Here is an 18,932-nt window from a genome sequence, read left to right as displayed (position 1 = left end):
AGTGATTGATCTTGTCCTGAAATCATAATTCTTCATTCAATACTTATATTTACTCATGAGTCTTCTTACTGTTTGCATCCACAGTCCAATACTTAAAAAAGTTGTAACAGATTATTGGAGCCAATCTGTTCTTGAGATTCTGGGTTCAATTGATTTTCTGTTTGGAAATCTGAAAAAGTACCTGGCTTCTACAACAGCCTACAAAAGTAAAACCTTTACCTTTTGTAGTTTCATCGCACACACAACTTTAAGAAGAATTATAAAAATATGAAACAAGCCTTTACAAAACTAGGGAAAAAAAACTTACAGTTTTTTTTTTCAGCTCTGTAGATTTGAAAGGGCTGTAGCATAAATTAAAAATTAGATCCGACAAAGACTGGTATGAATCCTCTGCTGTTTTTGAGTTATTTCAGACTGACTTGTAAAAAAAAAAAAGTGTTAATCTTCAAAAATAAATCTGAATTTTGCTTAGGAATAAATATCTAAGACTCTAAATGGGGAAAAAACTAGTTTATTTCTACTTTGAAATTTGAAAGAATTTGATCCCTAATAGCAATTCTGTTTCAAGACATTAACTAAGGTAAGTCGAAAATTATTTTCATTATATACATACTCAAACGTTGTTAATGATAACTAGATAATCTAATTACCTCCACTTCTACTATTTATATGTCAACATTTTAATAATTAATACAATTTATTGTGTGCTTTCATGAAACAGCTTCATATCAGGTTTGCAGCCAAATTTCTATTTGTTCTAGACTTCACAAATAAAAGAATCAAATAGACAATATATAACTTCAGTTCTTTTAAAAGTTCGTTGTTACCAATATATGCATTTTTATTTCCCATTTTGTTTTCAAGTATTGTAAACATAATAATGGCTATACTGGATCAGATAATTCCTTGTCTTCTCATCTCATTCCTTGTCCAGAGTTAACAGCAGAGTGTACCAATGAAAAGTACAAAAACTGGGCAATAACAGACGGATACCTCGACACAACAGCCTCCCAGTCTCCAGCAATTTACCACTTGATGAATTGTTAAGGTAGATATGCTAGGTTTATATTAATAACCTGTTTTTCTTCCATTATGTTGTTCAAAATCTCCCCAAATCTATGGAAAATTATAACAGGCAGAGCATCCTGAAATTTCACAGCTTAATTATTCATTGTGAAGAAATATCTGGTTTTAACTGGCAATTTGTTAAATTTCACTTTAACTTTCTACAAGAACTGAGAGGCATAAAGAAAAGAAACTTTTCATATTTGCTCTCTCCATTCCACTTGTGATTTTAGAGATTTCTATCACATCACTTTCTATAGATGATCACCCTTATGTTTTACCAATCTTTTGCTCTTTTACAGATTGATTACCCTAATTCTAAAGAAGTGGATTCTGTGCTATTTTAGGATTATTTCTGCTTTTTCTGATCTATTTCTAATGACACTAACACCTTTTTAATTTAGGACATGCAAAATGAACGGATTCACATCATGGCAGCATAGCTTCTATTTTGACACTTCACTTACTTTTTGGAGTGATACTAAGGACTAAGCTAATTTTCTTCAGAGTTATTAATATAATCTCGAGATCTTGTTTATGAACTGTAATAATTAAGAGAATAATATTCTTTATAAATTTAGGACCCTTTTTATCCCCTAACCATGTGAATCTTTCAGCTTTAGCTATATTGATTTTTAAATTCACCACTGTGTCTCATAAAATCCTTTTGCAGTGGGCATTGCTTGTAGTATCACTAATTATCTTTTCTCTATTATTATCCTCACATTCAACAGCAGAGGTCTTAGCACCGATCTACCTGGGACTCTATCAGTAACATTCAACCACTGTTCATTCAACCAACTGTTTCTTTATTTCCATCCATATCCATAAGCATCTTTAAACCGGTGACTTCTGTATGCAATGGACCTTCACTCTTTCCCAAAGCTGTATGGATTCGTTAAGACTTCTAAGTAAAGGATCATGGGATACACCACTTGAAAATTCAACCACATTATAACAAATGTATTTTGCCAACTTCTTCAAAGAATTTAAGTAAGTTTGTGAGATCAGACTTTCCACTATGGTATTACATTGACTGATCCTCAGGACATCACATTTATCAACATGTCTGCTAATTATTACATCATGTTACGTAATTTCTACTAATATTCCAGGAGCAACATCTTGCTTAAGGCATCTGCTGTCCAATAAGCCTGTCTTGGAATATTTTAAAAACTGCATCATGTTAACCCACCTCCAGTAATCAGTCACAAAGTTAGTTCTTAAGAGAGAGGTTAAATATCACAAAATGCAGGGGGGTTGTAGAGTTTTAATTAACATAGAGTTCTAAAGAAAATTATATTTGCACTGAAAAAAATAACCCAAAACAGAATTTTCACAGCTTCTCTACAAGACTCAACACAGATTGTCAGTTCTGAGATTAGACCTACAAAATCAGACCCTGGCTCTCATCATCATGTACTTTGGCAAATGATACTTGATAAAGGGATGGTGTCTGCTAATATTTTACCTTGCTAGATTCAGCCAGAATGCAGGAAACCTCTAAAGCATATCCAAAATACGTTTTTACATTGAGATAGAATAGTGATATTCTGTCATTTAAGAATGTTGAATTATTTTAGACTTTCCTCCCCATTTTCTCATAAAAGACCTCTTTCTCTGCTGAATTATCAAGGAAAGACTACAGCTAGATGCTATGAAGGAGAGAGGAAAGCATAAGCAGTCTTATGAGTCTTTTCTCTTACTCTGGCAATGTTCAAAGTATCACATATGCAGATCTTGCTTCTTTTTACTCCTGTCTACTCCATTTGATTTGCAAAAACAAATAAAAGGAAACTTATTCCCAAAATTGCCTCTCTTCCACCAATTTTCTTGTTTCCATGTTCTCCTGTAGTCTGTAAAGCTTGTCACTTGCTGTACTGCTCTTCACTTCATGTTTCCTGGAGAAGAACAAGGACACACCTCACAGAAACACTTGTATAGCTGAAGCATACCTGAAAAATTTCACCAGTCTTCCCAATAAGAAGAAAGTTTCTCTATTCAGAAGCATTCAACACTATTTATAGTCAGAAAATATTTTACTTTTCATACTTTGAACCAGAACACTGAAGCCTAAAAGAAGAGAATCATTATAAAAAGATTTAGATTGTAATTGATAGTTATGCTGGACTGTCACAGAACCAGATCATCGAGGTACCAGATTTAAGCCTGTTCAGTCTCAGACTGCTAATGCTCATACAGCAATGCTCTCCTCCTGGCTTGGTATCCAGTAGTCAAGGTCCTCTGATGCCTTGTCCACGCATTGACCCTTGTGTATTGCCCAGTAGAATGTTTCTATTGTTTGGAGCTTTTTTTATGGGAAACTGCAACCTTACCTTTTTTTACAGATGGTTATTGTGCCAGCAAGCAAGCATTCTGAAAAGCAGCATTCACTAGACTTACATTCCTTTTGTTTCTAATACTGCTTGCTCAAACCACCATCTAATATCAATATACATAATGTGGAGTTCGCAATGTTCATCACTGCCTCTGTTCCTTCCATGTCTGCTTCATAGAGTTCCCAGAGTCATAACAAAAGAATGACTGACAGTGCCGAAGCAGAGCTAACTCACCTATGGATCCGGTACTTCTGGTTAGGTAAGGTGACTTTTAGGACCTCTGTGTCCCTTATTTGCTGCTACATTAGACAGGGAGGTCCTGCAGAACAGAAAGATCCAGGTCACCCTCCTGCCACGGGAGGTGTCAGTGACACTGCACAGGAGGTTCTCAGCCAGTGCTATTTCCGAATGCCACTCACAAAGTCACAGAGGACATCTGCACATGGGCTTTCCCTGCTGTGGTGGTGCTGCTGGGACAGGGACATGTGCTCCCTTCCTGCTGCCTGCACAGCTAGGCATGCCTCCTCACATAAGGGAATACTTGAAAGTCTACCAAACCTGGCTGCAAAGCAGTGACAGCAGCTATCCAGCCCAAGATGGTGCATGACCACTTGAGACTATGGAATGCAGCCTGCTGATGTAGAAGAGCAGGTTTATTGCTGTCTGTTAAGTCACCAGGTCTCTTTTTCAGCTTGACAAGCCCATTCAACCTTCTCTACCGTGACTCATAAAGCAGTTCTTATGCAGCCTGACCTATGCCTAGGAAAAATTCAATCATCAATCCAGCATTTACTAGGTACCAGCAAACTTATATTTGGCTATCTGAAAATGAGACAGAAATCCACTGGGGTAAGATCCAAGAATACAGTGTTTGTTAAAAGAAAAATCCCACTGCCAGAGGCAGAGATTTTTAGGAGCAAGGACAAGCAGTGGCAGACGAGATGAAAGCTGGGGGAACCAGCTGTATTAGTCTCAGCAGCTTGCAGAGTTGTGATGCTCAAGAATCCCTTGGTGGCTGCCTTATGAAAAACCTGCTACAGTGCCAATGTAACACGCAGGCACTTATTTAAGAATAGTTCTTCCTGCTTGTAAAGTAAAAAGCACCACAAGAGATCATTCCCTACCTCCATTCTCCACCAGAAAAAAAGCCACAAAAAGAGTGTATTTCTTTTCCCCCTATACTTCTTACTCTTTTCTTGGGTTGTTCTCCTCTGCAAGGCCTACCTCCCTGCCCAGATCAGTGTGAGACCTCTATCAGACTTCCCTGAAAGCTTCAGAATTTATAAAGTAATTTTTACAGTTACTATGAAGCATGCACTTAGCAAGTTGGAAATCTGCCTCTGGTATCTTTTTATGACACTAATGATGCATGAGAAACTTACACTGTAGTTTCTAAAGTGGTTTTAATTGACACCAGAGCTGATAATGCTCTTTCTGTTTCTGATCCATCCCCACTGTTCATCCATATTTCCACAATTTCCCTTGTTGATTCATTTTGGTGACTGTACAGAGAAGCAGAAGAGATCTAACTCAGATCAATTCCCTCTTCTGGAGTTTCTTCCTCAATGCTGATGGTCCAAACAGCCAGAGCATGCCAGGAGTGATAGGGAGGCAGGACTATTTATACCAGCACATACTGTATGGAGTGGAAATACTTTCAAAACAGTGTTTATTCATACTGAAGTGCAGAGAGAGGCAGAAACATCACCAATGTGCAAACTGTGCAAAGCCCACAGTTGGTTGAGCGCTAGAGGCAAGGCAGTACCACTGCATTAGCTAAAGTAAAAAAGAGTTTTCATTAAGTTTCTTTTGTAGTCCAGCATTATTTTATCAGCTATTACTCTGACAGCAGCCATACACTCAGGAAGGGATAGTGGATGGAGCATGGACTAGAAGATGTTGCTGGCTGGAGTGCAGATACAGAGCAGACATCACAGTACCAAAGGCAGCACTGGCTGCTGCAAACTGCACCTAACCTATGTTGGGCAGTGTACAAAGGAGTATTAAATCATATCAGGATGCAAACTCACAACAAATAACTGATATAGCAACTTCACCTCAGCCCTTTACAAAAATGTCAGCAAAACGGATACCCCTGTCTGAGTCCAGTTTTAATTCCACTAAGCAAAACCTCACATGATTGTTAATAGCAGCAGCTGATGCTATTCAGGTATCTGACACTAGGCAAGCAAGACTTATGTGTAAAGACAACTAAAATCCCTCTCAAATGGGCAGTGAAAGGACAAAGGTGAGCTTGCATTTACTAGAGAGAAAAATTCAAGCTCTCCTACCTTGACAGTCAAAAAGCAGGTATTGGTAAAAAATGTTTAGTGTAACTGCAGGGGCCCAGCATGACTCCAGTGAGAACAAAGTCTACTAAACTGGCACAAAGCTTTATGAACAAACAGTTTTGAAGTGGGGAGAGGTGAGAAATATATCTAATGTAGTCCCTCTCCACCTGCACTTTGGAAAAGAGAGATGTTTAACAATACCACCTTCCTTTCCTCCCTATAACACTAATCCTGTTGCATCATATTTCATAATGGACTTAAAACTTGCTGGGGAACAATCCATGGACCTGGTTTTCAATTGCTGCTAGACAAGAAGAAACAAAACTTTATCAGTAGGGTTGACATATTCATTAGAGGATTTAAATTTAAAGGTCTTCTGAAAATTTCAACATGCACAAACAGCTTTAAAAATTTACTCTGGTTCACCCTACGTACTCATACAGCATCCTGCACAGCAAGAAGGATGTTCCAATTGCACTAAACTACTCTCTAGAAAATACAGAAGGAAAAAAAAAAAGTAGACAAGAAATGAGAGAAATGGAAGACTATTTGTTATAAAGTAAAGCAAGAAGTATCTCTGAACCAAATACTAAGAGCTTAAAAACCAGCCATGAGTAACTATATACAGTAATCAAAATATACCTCTATAAAGAAAGGAAATAAATACAAGAGACTCCTTTTTCAAACTGTGGTTTGCGTGAAAACTTATTGTGTTGCAACAGAAAGGCATGAGGCTGGAATGTTCCAGGAAACAGGGATGATGGAACCACCTACTCTAAAAGGCATATAATCCATCTATGCAAAAGCTTGTTCTTTTATTCAGGATGCAATCAAGTGTCTGAGTGACATGGAAATCTTACTTCCTAATCAATTAGAATGGCAAAGCATTTTAAAAAGCCCAAAACTTTGCATTTTTCAGCCTCATGTCATTGAATCCATTTTGAAAACACAATACTGCTCTCATATTCATCTTCAGCTCTGTGTGGATAGATTTTAAAGTCACTTTCATTTCATAGAATGGAGCACATTTAAATAAAAATGATTAGTTATCCCTCAACTGTAGGGAATTGGGTCCACAACATACAATTATTGCACCAGAACATTTCTTGTGTGCCCTCAGCTGTTTGGATACAGCAGCTGGGTGGGCAGTTTAGAAAGAGAACAGGAATCATCAGAGTTACAGTAAGCAGGCTCAGGCAGTACTGGGGAAAATAAAGTATACAATAGCTAAAACAAGGCATGCTGAGGGTGGACTGTCTGGCTTTTAGGAATGTGAAAGGATTTAGTTTCACATTAAGCCATGGGTAGACTGTTTCAAGAATATTTTTCTGTTCAAAGTTCATACTGAGGTTTTATGTTTCAAAAAACCTTTTTTGAACACCTCCCTTTTAGCACTAACCCAGTCTGCTTTGATCAAAATGTCATCATTGCTTTGAAGATGCTAAAATATGCTGAAAACTCATAGAAAATACGGTTTGGTTTTCCTAGAAATTGTATTATTCATACAGAAGTTATTCCCAAAAAACACACGATTTTTGGGTGTAGGATTTCTTCCCTTGCGCTCATGAGTAGATTCTAAAATTGAGAACTTTTGAGGAGGACTCCTCCTCTAAAATAACGAAGGACATAATTATCAGTAGCTCTTACAGCTACCCTAATACCACAACCTAACAAAACTGAAAATAATTCAGTATACTTTTCAGGCTTGTGACTAATTAAAGAGAAACTTGACTCATCTTCATCATCTATTTGTATATAGAAAACTATACAAATAGATAAAAGAAGGGGGAGAGGGTTAAAAAAGTTAACCAATCATCTTCTTAAGGACTTATTTTAAAACTCTGGTTCTCCATACTGATTTCTTACTCATATATATATACAGCAAAATACATGCAGCAAAAAATCAACAGGATTTCTGAATAAACTTAAAAAGTATTTCCACGAAATAAAGACCAAATCAAGAGGCAACTTATATCACATTTACAGTAAAATTATGTGACTGTTTTATTAAGGTTTGCACACTTTACATTGCAAATACATTCAGAGTAATGAAGACTAAACCCTCCAAATCATCTCCTTTTAATTAAACATTACTACAAAGTATTTTATACTAGAATGTGATGCCTAACTCCCATTCCAGACAAGTGAATTTAACTTTCTATTCCTTTATTAAGTAAGTAATTATAAACTTCAGGCAGCTTGCTTATTGAGAAAGTCTGAATTTATGAATTCTGGGGGGAAAAAAACCCCAAACAAACCAACCACACAAGAAATACCCAACCTCAGCAAAAAAATAAAAACCAGAATAAGCCAGTATTCCAATTAAAATTATAAATTAATTTCATTGCCTGAAAGAATGCACAAGCAATTGGTCTACTTCTACTAATAGTAAGCTGTATTACAGAAAAAAAGCTCTTAACATACAACACTCTGGAAAAAAAAAATCTCATTAAGGATTAGTCTATTTCTTGACAGACACATAAAAATCCAAAGCATTAAACTGATCACTTAAAATCTCTGACTGTGTGAAAGTCAGGTTAAAAAATAGGGTTTGAGGCATATAGTACAGTTTAAGACAACAATATTGTTCTCTTCTACAGGACTCCACAGCTCTCTGGGCCAAACACATCAGCTGGGTCAGTTGTATGCAGAGGAGGGAGAAAACAGTTGTGCAACCGTATCATGAGATACAGTGCAAGCACTTATTTACATTGGAAGTCAACAGCTCCCATCCTTTACTCAAGGCAGTCTTCAGAGCTTCAAAGGCTGCTCAACACCATTCTCAAGTAAGTTCAGAGAATCTCCAAATATAGAGATCCCACAGACTCTTCAGACTACTTATCCCAACATCTGACCATCCCAACGATGCTAATTTTTCCTAATGTCTAATTGAAGCATCCCTTCCTTGAACTTTTTCTGTTGTCTCTAGCCCTATCACCCAGCTCCTCCAAGAAGAGCCTGGTTCTGTATTTTCTGTACCCTCCCATTAACAGAAAACAAGATCCACTGCCCTAGTCTCCTTTGAACAGAGGACACCCAGCTCTTCCAGCTTCTCTTTTTGCATTACATGCTTCTGTACCCTAATTATCCTGGCAGTCTTCCTCTAGGCCTGCTTCAGAATGTCAGCTCCTCTCCTACACCAAGAAGCACAAAACTAGACACTGTTTTTGATGCCATCACACAAATGTCAAGCTGACAGAAATACTCACTTCTCTCAGTGACTGCCTTCATTCTTGCTCAAAGGTACCTTGCTGACTCACATTCCACTCAGTGTCCACCAGCAAAGCGACGTCATTTGCTGTGATGTTGCTCTCTAGCCATCGATTCCCAGCCTGTACCTCTGTGTAGGTATTCTATTCCTATGTTCAGATTTGCTGAACACCAGCTAGGTTCTTGTCAGCCCATTTCTCTAGCCTGTCAAGGTCTCTCAGAGGAGCAGCCCTGCCCTCCAGCCCACACAACCTGGTGTCATCAACAAGCTTGCTGACAGTGCATTCCATCACCTCATCCAGGTAGTTAATTAAGATTATAAATGCAAAGCTGCACTATTTAATTTTACTGAATACTAATTATCATGTTCTGAAAAGGATAAAGGACTTCCATGCAGTTTAATTTTAACTAATGAACAGGTTGGTAAATGGGATGTTACAAAGAACTTGTACTTCAACACACAAATAAGTCACCAAATAAAGCCTCTTCAGTATTTTTTTAATGGGCAGTTTGCACTTGGTGACTCACTGAAATAGCTCCAATGAAAGATTTCTCTCCAACACATCCTTCTAAATATGGAGAACTAAATACACAAAGTATCTGTGTCAGTGACTCTCAAGAAGTCTGGGAAAAGGGCCTAAATCAAGAGCCATTGTATATTTACACTGCAATAAGCTACAGAGCTATTAGTAATGTCTCAGTACTGCAGGCCGTGTACTTCCATATACAAACTTTCAGAGAATGCAAGTAACAGGAATTCTTTCATAAAGAAGAAATGCTTTGTCTTAGAATATTTAACTCACAATGCTTCATAGACCTAGATTATTTGCTAGTACAATTTTGCAGTAGATCTGTTTCTACAGAATAAATGTGCCAGATCATTGCTGAAGAATTGTGTTCCACTATCATGAAATCTGCTACACAGCTGGGTCTCAAGATTTGAGCCTTAAAATATCAAAATCCCCAGCCTATGGATATATAGATAACTTCATCAGTCAATTAAGTTCTCAGAATGTTAAAACATATAACCTGCATTATTAGTACAGCTGGAACATTGGTCTTCATAGTTTAGTAGGTACACATTTCTGCAGTTTCTTCACAACATTGATGAAATTCACCATTTTTCATTCAAGAGATTAACAAGAAATTTTCTGGGCTCTACTCTGCCAGAACATTTCTGCATGTCTGTCTATAGTCTTTCAACATAGTAGAGATAACTGGAGATGATATTTGTTTATCTCTCAGCTGCTTAGAGATCTAGAACACAACAGAGCCACCTGGATTAAAAAATTAAAAATGCTAAAAAAATGACAATTCTGCAAGTAATTTACAGAGGCAAGAAATAAGAAACAATAATTTTTTTCTTAATAAGAAAAGAAAATACTTATGGGGAAAATTCTACTGCAAAAGCATTTACAGGTTGCTACTATCAAAATTTAGTCCTGATGTGTGCAACCAGCCTTGCACATCTTACACACATAGTAACCATCAGAAATACAAAGAAAAACACAAAACTGCATGTCATAGCAGTACAGTAAGTCAAACCCTTAGTAGAGAGTTCATTAATAAGCTACAAATGTCCTAAAATTCCTATTCTTAAGTCCACATTAAATTTTAATAGAATCAGTATTTGATGTATATTATTTGCAAAAACATTGACAAGTATGTATCATGACCTTTTCTCAATTTTTCAGCTATTTCTCCAAAAGCTGGTTCATAACAGAAAATATTTCAATTATCATCATCACTGCTTCATATGAGCATCCTAAAAAAATATACTATTTTTTTAATACAGTCAGTTTTGTGTTTCTACACAACATTTTTGATAGAAATATACCATTTGTAACTTTGCCATAAAAAAATCCTCTTAGAAATCCACTTGAAATAAAAGGGCAGAGGGGCATTGCTTATGCCAATTAACATCTACAGAACTTCCCTGAAGCAGAAATCTTAAGTGGACTCAAACTAATAAATCCATCAAATAGAATTTTCTCCTCTAAGTTATTTCATTTGTAGTAATTTACAACCAAGGCCAAAACCAGGACACAAACAGGACATCATGTTCCTACCGTCTCTTAAAGTACCTGCTATAAGAACAAGAAGGGCTTGTTTAAAAAGCAGAATTATAAACTAGAAAAATCTAATTATTTCCTATGCTAAATTCCAAGAAAAGTGATCATCAGGTGAAGTACTTGGAGCAGAGAATCAGTTTCCAACTTATGTCCATTTAATCACAATCGATCAGAGACTATATAAAGCAGTCAAGAAATATGCCATTAGAACATATATAATTAGCATTATACATAAGTGTTATTTTCCCAAAAAAAGCTTTGAAACCTCCAGAACTATACCTTTCCTCAAGGAAGGTGAGGATGGGAGGGGGAAAGTGAGAGATTACGACCATCCCTATAGGACATTTTACAAAAGTCATTATTTAAATTAAGACAATTACCACAAAATTAAACTGTGTAAGAATTTTCACAATTAGACACAATTATTTTTATCACTTTTCCACTAAGTTATATCACAGGCTACCCCTAGGTGACATCATGTTGACAAAACCCCAGATTCTTTTCTGGCAGGCAGCTTTCCAGCCGCTCATCCCAAGCCTGTAGAGCTCCTTAGGGCTGCTGTGACCCAAGGGCAGGATCCAGCACTTGGCCTTCTTACATCTCATACCATTGGCCTCAGCCCATGGATCCAGCCAGTCCAGATCTCTCTGCAGAGCCTTCCTACCCTGCAGCAGATCAACACTCTCACCCAGCTCTGTGCTGTCTGCAAACTGACTGAGGGTGCACTGGATCTCCTCTTCTAGATCATCAATGAAGACATTCAATAGGACAGATGGCAATACTGAGCCTTGGAGAACACTAGTGACCAGCCACTAACTGGATGTAACTCTACTCACCATCACTCTGTGAGCCTGGACATCCAGACACTTTTTTTTTGCCCAGAAAAGAGTATGCCAGTGGAAACAGTTTATCCAGGAGAATGCTGTGGGAAATGGTGTCAAAGGCTTTACTGACATCTAGGTAGACAACTTCTGCAGCTGTTTGCTCATCCACTAAGCAGGTCACTCTGTCCTAGAAGATGAGCTTGGCCCAGCAGGACCCGGCTTTCACAAACCATGCTGGCTTGGCCTGATCCCCTGGCTGTCTGGTATGTGCCATGTGATGGCTCTTAAGATGATCTGCTCCATGACATTCTCTGGCTCTGAGGTCAGACTGACAGGCCTATAGGTCCCCAGATCCACCTTCCAACCCTTCTTGTACATGAATGTCACATTTGCTAACCTCTAGTCACCTGGGACCTCCACCATTAACCAGGATTGCTGGTAAATGATGAAAAGTGGTTCAGTGAGCACTTCTGCCAGTGCCATCAGTACCCTTGGGTGGATCCCACCCAGCCTCATACACTTGTGTGTCAGTGGCATAGAAGGTCTCTGACCCTTTCTCTTTGGATTGCAGGGCCATCACTCTGCTCCTTGTCTCTTCATTCCAGCTCGGGAGGCTGGGTACCCAGAGAATAGCTGGTCATGCTATTAAAAACTGAGGAAGGCATTAAGTACTTCAGCCTCTTTCCTCATCTTTTGTCACTTTGTTTGCCCTCTCATCCAACAGAGTATGAGGATTCTCTTAGGCTTATCAACTTTTACAGCAGTTGCCAGATTAAGTTCTAATTGGCCTTTCTAACTTTCTCCCTGGATAAGCTCCCAATATCCTTGTAGTCTGAGTCCTGAGTTGCTGGCTCCTTCTTGCAGAGGCCATAGACTCATTTTTCCTGATTTCAAACCAGAACACTCTGTTCAGGCTGGTCTTCTTCCTCAACAGCTCTTCTTTAGGCACATGAGGACAGTCCACTTCTGCACTTCTACAATTTCCTTCTTCAAAAATGTCTTTCCTTCCTGGATTTCTCTCCCTCTTAGGAACGCCTCACAAAAGTTTTTCAACCAATCTCCTCAATGTGCTGGTCTGCCCTCCAGAAGTCCAAGAGAATAGCTCTGCTGACTCCCTCCTTACTTCTCCAAGAATTGAAAACTCTGTAATTTCACAATCATTGTGCCCAAGAGGGCCTCCAATCATCATATCACCCAAAAGTGCTTCTCTGTTTGTGAACAGTAAGTCCAGCAGGGCACCTTCCCCAGCTGGTTTACTCTCCACCTGCGCCAGGAAGTTCTCTTTCAGACACTACGGGAACTGTTTCCTCTGGACTGTATTGTATTTCCAGCAGACATCTGGTGAACTGAAGTTCCCCAAGAGAACAAGGGCTAATGATTGTAAAACTTTTCACAGCTGCTTAGAGAATATTTTGTCTGCCTCTGCAAGCTGGCTAGACATAAGAGACTCCCAACCAGGATACCTGCACGGTTGCCTTACCCCATATTCTCACCCATAAACAACTCTATTGGCACCATAATTAAGTTCTAGACAATCCAAGCACTCCCTAAAACAAAGGGCTATTCCACTGCCTCTCCTTCCTTGCCTACCCCTTCTGAAGAGTTTACATCCGTCCTCTGCAGCCCTCCAGTTGTGAGTCATCTCACAATGACCATATTCCCGTAATGGCAATTATATCATAATTTTCCTGCTGCACAGTGGCTTCCAGCTCCTCCTATTTGTTGCCTGTGCTGCGTGCACTGGAGCAGAAGCACTTCAGTCAGGCTATTTATACCTCCACCTTTTTTGGGGAAGAAGTCCTAATTTCTGTATGACCAATCTCAAATGCTTCTGTGGTTTCTAACACAGGGATAACCACTGGTCTTTGCTGCCACACGGATCTTTACCCTGTCTTCACTGAACTGGATGATCAAAGACCATCACTAACACACCATCCCTCAAACATGGGTGTGCTGCCCCCAGGCTTATCTCTAGTGAGCCTGGTTTTATCAGTTTCCCCTTTCAAGTCTAGTTTAAACTTTTCTAATGAGCCCTTCTAGCTCCTGTGCAAAGATCTTTTTCTCCCTTTGAGATGGTGTACACTGTCTGTTGCCAGAAGGCCTGGTGTCATGTAAACCAGCCCATGATTAAACCCCCCAAAATTCTGCCAGTCACAGTATGCCTGGAGCCAGGAATTGATCGTTCCCTCATCATTCCCTTCGACTGGAAGAACAGAGAAGCACACTACTTGTGTTCCTGATTCCTCAACCAAGGCCCTGAAGTTTCTCTTCATTGCCCTCATACTTCTTGCAACTTCACTGCTGCCTGCCTGGAAAAAGAAAAATTAATAACGGATATTAATCTGAAGGCCATTTCAGGATAGGAAACTTTCTCTCCACATCTTTAACCTAGGCATCAGGGAAGCAAGAGACTTCCCTAAGAAGTTGGTCCTTCTCTTTGAGCCTTCTGTCCCTTCAGAAGGGAGTCTTCTGCGACAGTGATCCATCCTTTTTGCTCTGCGGGAGCAGATTTGATGCAGGGTATAGGTCAACTTAACCATGGCAGCACTAAGCTAGATGAACCATCATCCTTGTTACTGTTTAGTTTCATATGCAGAGACTCCTAAGTATTATGTAAGGGCATTTGGGAAGGTAAGGCAGCCACAGAAGAGACACACCTCTGCTGCACTGGGCAGTAACTTGTCACCATCACCCCTTATCCCTTAAAGTCACTGCACTCAGCTGGGCTGAGAGAGCATAGCGAGTCTTCCATATCACATCTACTGCAGGTTCTTCAGGTGTGTCAAAATGGAAATCACAAGCCACTGGGAAACTCCTCCTTTCCCCAAGAAATTTAATGATTTTTTCGCCAACATAGAAGCCTGCGCATAAAAACTACTTCATACAGAATTGATAATATAGTGCCTCAGTTGTCACTATGCAATCTAAACTACACTAAGGTACTGTCAAAGAATAATGTTACTATAGAGAAGGTTGCGTACAAACATTGACTTCTAGGTGTAACTTTATGCACAAATATAAACCTTGCTTTTAGAGGATTAATTTTGTCCCCTTGTCTTCCTTGTCAGTACAGAATTTAAAAAGTTACAATAGTAGCTTTTCTTTGCAACACTGTAACACAGCTGCTCCATAAAGCCACCTGAGCGAGGAAGAATCCCAAGTGCTCAGCAAAAAGACCCTCCTATTTCCCTCCAGTCATTCATTAACAATGTCTTCCCATATTTCAGCTGAAATTGTCTCCAACAGGCAGAGTTCAGAATTTACCCAGCTTAAAATACAAATCTAAGGAAACCACCAAATAAAACCTCTCTTGAGCAACTTAACAAAACCCCTTAAAGAAAATTCAAGAGTATTAGGAGTACTACAAAATAAGCTTTAGATCAAAAGAAGTGTTTGCTTTATTTAAAACAGTTTAAAGCTCTTGTTGCTTGTCCTGTCCAAACAGGCCCCCTGTTTTCTAGTCTTTCTAGTGGGCTCCCTTTATATACTGAAAGGTTGCAACAGCTTCTCCAAGGAGCCTTCTCTTCTCCAGGTTGAGCAACCCAAACTCTCACGGCCTTTCTTCATAGGAGAGCTGATCCATGTTTGTGGCCCTTCTCCAGACCCGCTCGGACAGGTTCACGTCTTTGCTGTTTAAGGGCCCCCAGAGCTGGATGCAGCATCCCAGGTGGGGTCTCTCTCACCAGGGCAGGGCAGAGGTGCAGAATCTCCTCCCTCACCCTGCTGGCCATGCTGCTTTTGATGCAGCCCAGGATACAATTGGCTTTCTGGGCTGCAAGTGCAGACTGCCAGCTTATGTCCAGTTTTTCATCCAAAAGTACTCTCAAGTCCTCCTCGGCAGGGCTGCTCTCAATCCCTTCACCCCCCAGCCTGTACCAATACCAGGAGTTGCCTGACCCAGGTGGGGACATTGCACTTGGCCTTCCACTGTCACAAAGACTAACTTGTCTGTTTCCAGTAACTCTGGAAGACATCTAGCAGTTATGAAGAAAAACAGCAGTCATTAAACATTAGGTAGACATCTCTGGCTTCAACTTTCAATGTAAAATTCTTGCATGAAATAATCTTTCCCACTAAAATTTACACATAAGTGTGATTTCTATAGTGCTCCATGGAAAACTGTGGTATGTATTTTGGGAAGAGGAAGCAAAGCAGTAAAAGTCTTGCCTGATGATAATGATGTTGAAAACAGAATTTTCCATGTCATTTTGAACATTTCAGAATTTCCACAGGGCTGCTCTTCAAGCAAAACAGATCTCTCTTTGCTATGTGTCATTACCAATTATGCAAACACAGTAATATGATTAGAAACAAAACTGGTTCAGCACATGTATCGGTAACCTCCAGCTTCTCAATTTTCCTTCTTACTGGCATGAGTCACCTCAGCAAAGCTGACAAAATTTCAACAGTGACAACTGCAGACAGCAACATCTACTTATCAGATTCCAAGGAGATGTTAATGAACTACTCAGGTAACGGTAACTACATGACATCTGAACAGCAAAAATAAATCCAACTAACAAAACCCTTCAAAATCAAACAAACAACCCTCCCAAACAAAAAACAACAAAAAAATCCCTCCAATGCACAAAACAAAAAAAACCCTCTTAAAAAACAAAAACAAACAAAAATTCAAAACATCACAAAACTTGCTAGTCAAACTAGATAATGATTAATAAACAAAGCTCTGCTACTGAAATAAATATAGTGATAAGCAATCACAGCAGAGATGTCACAGACTAGGAGTGATAAACTGCTCAGGACAGAATAAATCAACCATAGTGTTAACAAGGTTTTATACAGTGAGCAAAGACGTAATGGCATTTCCTAAGATCATTTTTACAGTTGTTCCATTGAATAAAAGCTGACAGCTTTAGAATGCATTCCTTTTCATATTTACAGGCTTAGTTTTCTTTAATTTTCTAAAGTGTGTTGGCCAGATAAGCACACATAAGAGATACATACAAACTCACATGCAATATGCAACTATGTCTAGAAACTCCATGCTTTGTGCAATAAGCCTAATTTTGTACTTACATACGTACATACCTTGTCCTATCTAGATGTGTATGGCACAAGAGAAAATAAAAGAGACTGCATAAAACTTATTTGCCTAACTTTTGGGTTTTGGCTACTGATATTATCATTATAGTGCCACTGTTGTAATTTTTTTTTCTTTCTTTTAAAATTAATTTTCATTCATAATATTCTGCTGATGCATATATACATGAATACAGAGCATCACCAACATTGTTCAGCTTTTTTGTAGACTATAGTAATACTTTAATTCAGGAATAATAGATTGTATTATTAAACTATATTATCCTTTTGATTAAGGACTTAAGTAAAATTTGTTGAAGAAGGAATTGACTGAGTACAGGATCACAGAAAAGCCTGGAATTAAAGTTTGCAGAAACCTCTTCTGTAATTTGTTAATACAACCATTTACTCTTTCCACCTCCACAAAAAAGAAAAAAAAAGTTGCTATAAATTCTACCAATTTACTTCTATAAAGACATCTTAATGAAACAAGTCACATGTTCTAAGTAGTTGAAAAATGCTGTTGCTTTCCGTATGACTAAAGCCTTCCCCCCCAAGGAAGGAGAGTAATTTTCCTCTGTACGCAAAAGCAATTAAAGAGAAATTAATCCACCACACTTCATACTGAAAATCGAAAAGATGAAAGTAAGGATAAAACAGTCATATGTGTAAGGAAGGCACAGTCTCTTCTCATTGCTAACCTCCACAACCAAAATCCTCTCAAAAGCGTCTCTCTCTTTAGTGAATGTACTTAAATTACAGCACATTATTGATGTTATGTCTACAACTGAAACGCAATTTCTGGAACTGGTAAGCACAGAAATGCACTCAAAGAAGGTGCAATCAAGGACGGTTAGTCATAATGGAGGGATCCATGCGAACAATTTAAGCTGTAGTATTAGTGCTTTACTCTGCCGAGAATGTTTTCGTGAGTCTGTAATATCCTCTGCGTACTATCTGAAGAGGTAGACTGACTAGTCATGAATTATTAAGATTAATTTTTTTAAGTTGCCCAATTTCCAGTATATGCTTAGACATGCCTGAGAGAGGGATATTGCTACTTACATAAAACTGCTACGGTATCAAGACTACATTTTATCCACTGAGTTTAAAAAAAAAAAAAAAAAAAAAAAAAGACCCACACTCCCGAGATCACGAGCGTTTAAATTTATTCAAGGGCTGCTCTGACGGTGTTACGGAGGCAGGAAGCCAGGTCACTCTGTCACAGCTCGCCCCACAGCACACGCTCCCACTCCGGCCACTCGCACTTTTTCCCTTCTGCCTTCCAGGCAGGATTTCCCGGCTACGAACGAGGCGGGCATGAGCCCAGTGGCGGGACCTGCCTGAAGCCAGGCCATCAGGCAGCTCCAAACTTTACGACGGTCCCGGCCGCCCCGGGGCAGCTGCCACCGATCCCCTCCACCCGGCCAGTTCCCGGGCGAGCCCCCCGCGCTCCACCGATCGAGAGCCGGGCCAGAGCCGGCCTCTCTCCCCGCTTACCCCCGGGCCCGGCGGCCCTGGCCCCCGCCATCCCCTTTCCCCACAGCCCCCTACTGCACTGACCTCGGTAACCTGCCGCTGGCTCACCTCCGCGCTCCGGCTGCTCCCGCCTCCCCTCTCCGCTCCCCTCGCCTGCCGACGGCACCGAGGCGCCCCCGGAGCCGCCTCCCGGCCCGGCCCGGCCCCCCTGCGATGCGCGGTGCTGCCGACGCCCCGATGTGCGGAGCCTCCAGGCTCCACCGCGGCCGGGCTCCGCTCGTCGTGCCCTCCCGCAGCCTCCGCCCGAGCCTCGCCCAGCGCCGCGGGCACTCACCGGCTTCTCACAGGGGCTGTCCCTGGCCCTTCCCGGCGCCTCCGCGCCCGCCACTCAGATCTTCCATGTGCCCAGCGGCCGCTCCTCTCTCCTGCTCCACTCCGCGTACGGCGCCCTCTGGAGTGCCTGCTCCAGCGGGAGCCTCACGGGCAGCCGGGGCTGTCACTCAGCCCGCCGGGGCCCCCGGCGCGGGCACGGCGCTGCGGCTGCCGCTGGCTCGCTACCCCTTTGTTCGGCGGCGGTGGCGGCGCCGCTGACAGCTGCTGCCGGCGGCGCTC

At 40.4% G+C, this 18,932-nt stretch overlaps 1 protein-coding gene across 4 annotated transcripts in view; it reads right to left on the bottom strand.

The window, feature by feature from the left end:
• ANKIB1 (ankyrin repeat and IBR domain containing 1) overlaps positions 1–18,926 on the bottom strand; it is an 88,442-nt gene extending 69,516 nt beyond the window's left edge. For 3 of the 4 annotated variants that reach the window (XM_014875620.2, XM_014875623.2, XM_014875621.2), the window contains exon 1: positions 18,655–18,926. The gene's annotated coding sequence lies outside the window, so the exon portion shown is untranslated. Of the gene's footprint in view, positions 1–18,404; positions 18,521–18,654 lie in introns of those variants that run through there. The other variant, XM_088161581.1, reaches the window with a different exon arrangement.
• Between the last annotated feature and the right edge of the window lie 6 nt (positions 18,927–18,932).

The sequence above is a fragment of the Sturnus vulgaris genome, chromosome 1 (genome assembly GCF_052056855.1).
Source record: "Sturnus vulgaris isolate bStuVul1 chromosome 1, bStuVul1.hap1, whole genome shotgun sequence".
NCBI lineage: Eukaryota > Metazoa > Chordata > Aves > Passeriformes > Sturnidae > Sturnus > Sturnus vulgaris.
This window is presented reverse-complemented; position numbering and strand designations above follow the sequence as displayed.